General features: G+C 45.8%; 1 protein-coding gene across 31 annotated transcripts in view; it reads right to left on the minus strand.

Annotated features, from left to right (window-relative positions):
• The window catches only part of ADGRL2 (adhesion G protein-coupled receptor L2), a 220,753-nt gene extending 216,573 nt beyond the window's left edge, over positions 1–4,180 (minus strand). For 8 of the 31 annotated variants that reach the window (XM_087719400.1, XM_087719394.1, XM_087719402.1 and 5 more), the window contains exon 1: positions 2,988–4,174. The gene's annotated coding sequence lies outside the window, so the exon portion shown is untranslated. Of the gene's footprint in view, positions 1–2,987 lie in introns of all 31 variants that reach the window. The other 23 variants (XM_087719416.1, XM_087719409.1, XM_087719414.1 and 20 more) reach the window with 7 other exon arrangements.
• Positions 4,181–6,000: the final 1,820 nt, after the last annotated feature.

Genomic DNA, 6,000 nt, shown 5'->3' on the forward strand with positions numbered 1-6,000 from the left:
CTACAACAAATGAATAAAAGGGTGCAGGATGCAACAGCACCTTAAAATATAATTTGCAAATATTCTGTAAGCAAATGAAACAGTGGTTTCTTGATATAACTATTTGAAAAATATTGATTATACTACTTTTCACAATTTTTGAGAATGGCAGAAACAACAGTAACAAAACAAAATTTTAAAAACCCCAATACATATCAGTAAGTTACCCATATATTGGGTATCTTTATCATCAGTAATGAAAAAAGCAACTAAGTATTCTTATTATCTTGGAAAACTTGTCAATAAATTTACCGGAGACATAGTTTCAAAAATAACATTCTGCATCAACTATAAGGAAAAACAATGGATTTCCTAGTAGATGCAATGAAAGAAATGTGTGCTCATTTTCAAAGGCTGTGAACAGAATGGTCTTTTATTTCAAAGACTGATTTGTGTGGATGTGTGCATTTTAAGTAATTAGAAGTTCTTTTCCATTCAGCCCCCCCCCCCAATGCACTGATATGTAGACCATATCCAAGGATGAGCCAGAAAGAAAAGGCCTCACAAATCCCACTAACAAAATAACTAGCAGATACCAGAAACTATGCAACAGTGGCTGCCATGAAAAAGGTCATTCTTTTTTCTTAGTATAAACCATTAATCAATGGAATATAATTGTTTGGCTGCTTACAAGGGCCAGCAGCATACAGACTATGTTTCTTCCCTGGCATAATTACAAAACAGTAAAAGTTCAGAAATATAACCCAATTCTACCTCCCCTTTTTACCCCTTTTCAATTCCTCACTGCCCTTTGGGCCTCTGCTTTGGAAGCAAATGGAAGGCAGACTGAAGTTTTCTCAATTGAGCTGAAAGCTAAGAAACCTTTGATATGCTAATGGGATCCTTCAAAGGGTAAGAATTCACACTTGCATTAATTCAAACAATTTGTGCAGAATGATGTGAAATGGCACCTCTTTTAGTAGCAAGTAACAAAAGGGAGGGAATCTGAGTATCTGAAGAAACCAAACAACAGAGGATTTGTTCTGCAGGATTCTTTTTAACAAGGACAATATTTTCTGAAGGAAAAGAAACACACACCTGAAGCCCCAAATAAGCTATCTTTCCCTTCTGCCATACCAATTATAGGTGCATCTAATAACCATCACTAGTATTATCAGAAGCTATTATTATCTCCAACATATGAGCAAGCAAGAAATCTTCCCATACCTGAAAGCCTCTGAAAAGGTAAGAGTTTTTTTTCCCTATATCCAGTATCCCCTTCCCCTAAATTTCATTGTGACTTTTATTTTTGATATTCTAATGCTAAAAAGAAAAGAAAAAAGCAAACATCTTTCCAGACATCTCCAGCACGACACACACACACACACACACACACTTTCTTTGCATTGTCTCCAGGTGGCCCTAGACTTCTTTCTACGAGCAAAGAAGAAACCAGTCTTTAGGCCACAACCGGGAAAGAACTGTTATTTATGGCTAAGTGGCAGCCTTTATAGGAGACATGCAAAGGACGGTTTGATCCCTTCTGCTTCCTTGTATGATAGGTGAAAATGTGTGTGCAACAAGTGGGTCTTTTTATTCAAGGAGTGAAACTTTTCCCTTTCAATATACAACTAAAATACAAGGGGAGGAACAAGAGAAGGGCCTGCTTAGGCATTCATGCAGCCAGATTAATGAAATCAACTGCCAGGCAGCTTCCTCCAAAGAATCTCTCTCAGTCGGGGAATCTGTGCTTCCACTAAAGAATGTTGGAGGAGCAAACCAAAAACAGAGAGGAGAAAAATCTCTTACAGTAACAGGATCCAGATGGCTCTTGCTGTTACTATAAAACTTGCAAGACTGCCCCTGAAGCCTTTTCTTCCATCTCTGAAGCAAGGAAGGTTACCCAAGGAACTTTCTTACATTTATACACACACACACACTAACCTCTTTCCATGGTGAAATAAGAACTTAAAACAGTTAGAAGACAATGGCTGGAAAGATCCCCCTCCCCTCCATACATTTCTTGTTTAGCGTTAGCCCCACTCTCTTTGGCAGGCTCCTTTGCAAGGGAACTTGTTTAAAATCACCTCCTGTCTCTTACAGGGAAGTATCACAGGGCCTTATGAATAGCTCTAACAAGCTGACAATAAGTTCCATCAAAATTGATGATAAACGCTGCCAGATCAAATGGGTAGGGTTGGGCAAAGTTTAGCAAGTCAGAGAGGTACCTCTCCTTGAACCCACCCAACCAATCCAGGGTCTGATGCCAGCCAGCCACAAGAACAGGCAAAACAAGGGGAACAATCACCCCCATGTGAAGGTGTTCTTCCAAAACCTCAATCCTCTGAACAAGAACTTGGTTGCTAAGGGATATCAATGCGTTCCTCTCCCAGGACAGTTCCCTTGGCTTGAATCTGATCTATCTGGCCCTCCGCTACCAGGACTCTTAAGTCTTTTCTTCAAGATGCCTTGATCCTAAGGAGTGCCACCTCCATTAGCAGTTGGTTCACAACTAATTGCATTTTCAGGTCACCCTTCTTTCCCTATCCCTTGTTTCATGGGTCACTGGCATTCGCCTTCACTCCTTCCTTTGCCAGGAGGAGGAACGATTATTGGAAGCAGTGGCAATCACAATCTTCCTCCATTCCCCTACCTACATGGGCCTCAGGTCCAGTTCTCCCATCCCTGGTCATAAATAATACTCTTGATTTATGTAGTGGGTTTTTTTTTTAAGGTAAAATAGAAATGTTTGAATGAATGCGAATAAGGAAAAAGTGGGACAGGAAAGAGTTCCCGGCATCTCACGGGTGTATTGGCGGGGTTCCCTTTTCCCCACAGGGAAAACAAAGGACGAGGAACGCGCACCCCGTTCTCCCACGAAGCCGCCCCCTCGCGTGGAAATGGCTCGCAAAGCAGGAGGAACCCAAGTAAGCAAACAGGTACCTTAAGTATAGAAAAGCTCATTCTCCCTCCTCCCCAACACACACACACACACCAACCTCGCTTACCTTTGGATTTGCAGCCAATTGCGGGCCAGGGTTTCTCTGGCATCTGGGTGCCCCAGAAAGGAGGTGCACTGGATGAGTCCCTTTACGATCACGAGGGTTGGGCCTGGGAAGCGGCAGCAGCAGCAGAAAGCCAGATCGAGCCGAAGAAGGATCGCCGGTCAGGCAAAAGAGCCGGGCTGGGTAGAAGTGTTTGAAAGCCGGGGAAACAGCTGGCTTCGCAGCTCGCTGAGCTGGGACAAAAAAAAAAATGTACAAAAGGCAGCGGCTTCTCTTCTTCTTCCTCGTCCTTCTCCCTTTCTCCAAGCAAACCCAGCCAGCCGAGGGGCTTTTAGAGGGGTTAAGTCAACATTTTCCCCCCACAGTTCCCAACGCGCGCTGCTCTTTCTCTCCCTCCCCCCTCAAAAAAAGAGGGAGGAAGGCAAATTATTAGAGGGAGGAGAAAAGAAACGGCACAAGCCAGAAAGAAAAATCGAAACAATTCTTCCGGTACTCTAAAAGCACCACAACAAAAGAGAGATTAGGTGCAAAACCCACTGGATATGACCAGCCCTGGAGTCCTAGATTTCTCTTTTCTTTGAGCAACTGGAACGACTGTTTAGAAAGAAAAGAAAAAACGGAAAAACAAAACCACGATGCCAATAATTCGATCTTCGGTTTCTTTTCTTCAGGGAGGAGGCGAAGGCGAGAAGGGGGGTTGGATGCGATTGCAATGCTCAGAGACCACCAGGCATTAAAAAAAAAGAAAATCAAATATCTTCTTCTAAAAAGGCAGCCTCTCTTTCTCCGTCCTTTTCTTCCATCTTCTTTGCATCACCCTTGATGACATTCTGGCCTCTGGCAGGATCCAGTCCCAGCCCTTCCTTCCTCGGGCTTCGCGTCTTCTTCCCTCGGATGCTCTGCCCCGTTGAAGAACAGGAGATCAAGAGCCCAACTGGCCGCGCTTAAAACCACGGGGAGAAGAGAGCCCGGGCATGAAATCGCCCAAAAGGAAGCAAGGAATGGAAAGGGTGTGGGGGGGACCCAATGAATAGTACCGCCAGCTCCTTTTCGTTCATGCACCTCTCCGTGTGTGACTGGGGATTGCGAAGTCCTGACACAGACTCTCCACTAGCTCTGAACTGGAGCCACCTCCAGCCTCCACCTCTTCCAATCTCCACCCCCTCTTTCTCTCTCTTTCTCTCTTTCTCTCTCTCTCTCTTCTCCCCACCCCTGGGCTCAGCTAATCATATAAACATATTATCGTAGAGAGAAACGGCGACAGCGGCAGCTTTTCTTCTGCTCCCCCCCCCCACACACTCCCGCCCCCTCTAGCCCGCTTTCCCCCCTCCCTTTTCTCCCCTCCTTCTCCCGCCAAAACTAGGAGTTCTGGCAAATAAAAACAGATTAGAGGCAGCTAAGTACCAAACGTGAAACGGATAATCTAAAAGCTCGATCTGCCACCACTGGCCATTTTCCAGTCCATTTCAGCTGCTTGCGGCGGCACCGCTGGGGGGGGGGAGGGAAAAGAAGGTGGGCTGGAATAAGAGAGAGAGAGAGAGAAAGAAAGAAGAACGCACGCGGATCCGAGGAGGGGGAGAAAGGGGGAACGGCGTCGGTGTAAGCTTGAGCCGGTCTGGCGGCAGCAGCAGGAGACGCTGGTTCCCTTCAGCCAATGGCAACGGCAAGCTTTGGGGCAGCCTCGAAGCGAGAGCGCATCTCAGGGTCCCGACTGGAAAGGCTGCTTGACGGCCGGGATCCCTTTCCAACCGGTCGCGGCGCTGCAGACTCGCAGACGCCGCGGCCGTTCGCTTCGCCGGCCCTCTCCGTTCCCTTGCACAAGGGGCGGGCGGATGGGCAACGAGCGCCGGGCTCCTTCAAACTTTAGTCGCCGGCTTCTTTTCCCTTGCCCGCTCCACCCCAGCCCACCCTTCCCTGCCCGGTCGTTAGGTTAGCCCCACGATCCGATAGGAGAGCGTTGGCGAGCTGAAGCGGCGACAGCGGGGTTCGGAAAAAGGGAGGAAGGTTAAGCGAACGCCGCGGGAAAAGCGAAGGCGGCGGGAAGCTTTGAAAGTTCGAGTCGCGGAGCTTTAATCGGGCGCGGATGAGTATCCGCCAGCAGGTTTCAAACGTCAAGCCCGTCCGCCATTCTTCACTCTGACGGTTCGGGCCGCCTGCGATCGTGCGTTTCACTTTGCGGGGCAGCGAGAGGGGGCTTGAGCAAGCTGCCCACGTGCAGCATTGAGGAAAAGCAACGGGGAGATCAAGAAAAAACGATACAAATATTACAACGACCCTCGCAGAGCCCCAGGCTCGCTTCTTCCTTCCTTCCTTTCCCTCCCTCCTTCCTTCCTTCCTATCAGTGTGCAAATATGTGTGTCGGTGTAAGATCAATAAAGCTTGTAAATAATTTGAGGAAGGTGTACTTTCCCCAAAATACTGTGAGGGGGCGGACCTTGTTTATTTCCTCACTAAATTGTTTCAGAGATAGAATTTCTCTCACTTTGACACAAACACAAACTCCATTTCAGGAAGTGCTGTTTGGTCTGAAAACTGGATGTTTTTAAAACTGCTAGTTCTCTGGATTGGTTCACACATCTGATTTCATACACCTCATGGAGTGGCAAGTGTGGAGCTGTTGCCCTGCGATAACCTGCCCTGATCACATTTTTAAATGCAGTATGTTATATAGATGAAATAAATGTACACATTAAATCAGTAAAGCAAAACGTGTCATTTATCTGCAATATATCGGAAACCATTTCTGAATGTTATATAATTAGAGATTTGGGCATTTTACCACTGAGATTATTGAAATGAAGAAAGTTTGAGTTCACCAGAAATGGATTTTTGTGTGAAGAAATGCAAGCTCAGTTCAATTTTGACATGAGGATGAATCCTAGACTAGTAATATTATTTAATGTGTTATGTAAGCATTTTGCTTCATTCTCATTAGTTATTCTTGATTCTTTGATCCAATAAGCCTGAAGTATGACCACTCCACTTTAAATTAACAATAATTATTGATACCAGACAT

The sequence above is a fragment of the Thamnophis sirtalis genome, unplaced genomic scaffold (genome assembly GCF_051295495.1).
Source record: "Thamnophis sirtalis isolate CommonGarterSnake01/CBP01778 unplaced genomic scaffold, rThaSir2_p1.2 scaffold_7, whole genome shotgun sequence".
Lineage (NCBI taxonomy): Eukaryota > Metazoa > Chordata > Lepidosauria > Squamata > Natricidae > Thamnophis > Thamnophis sirtalis.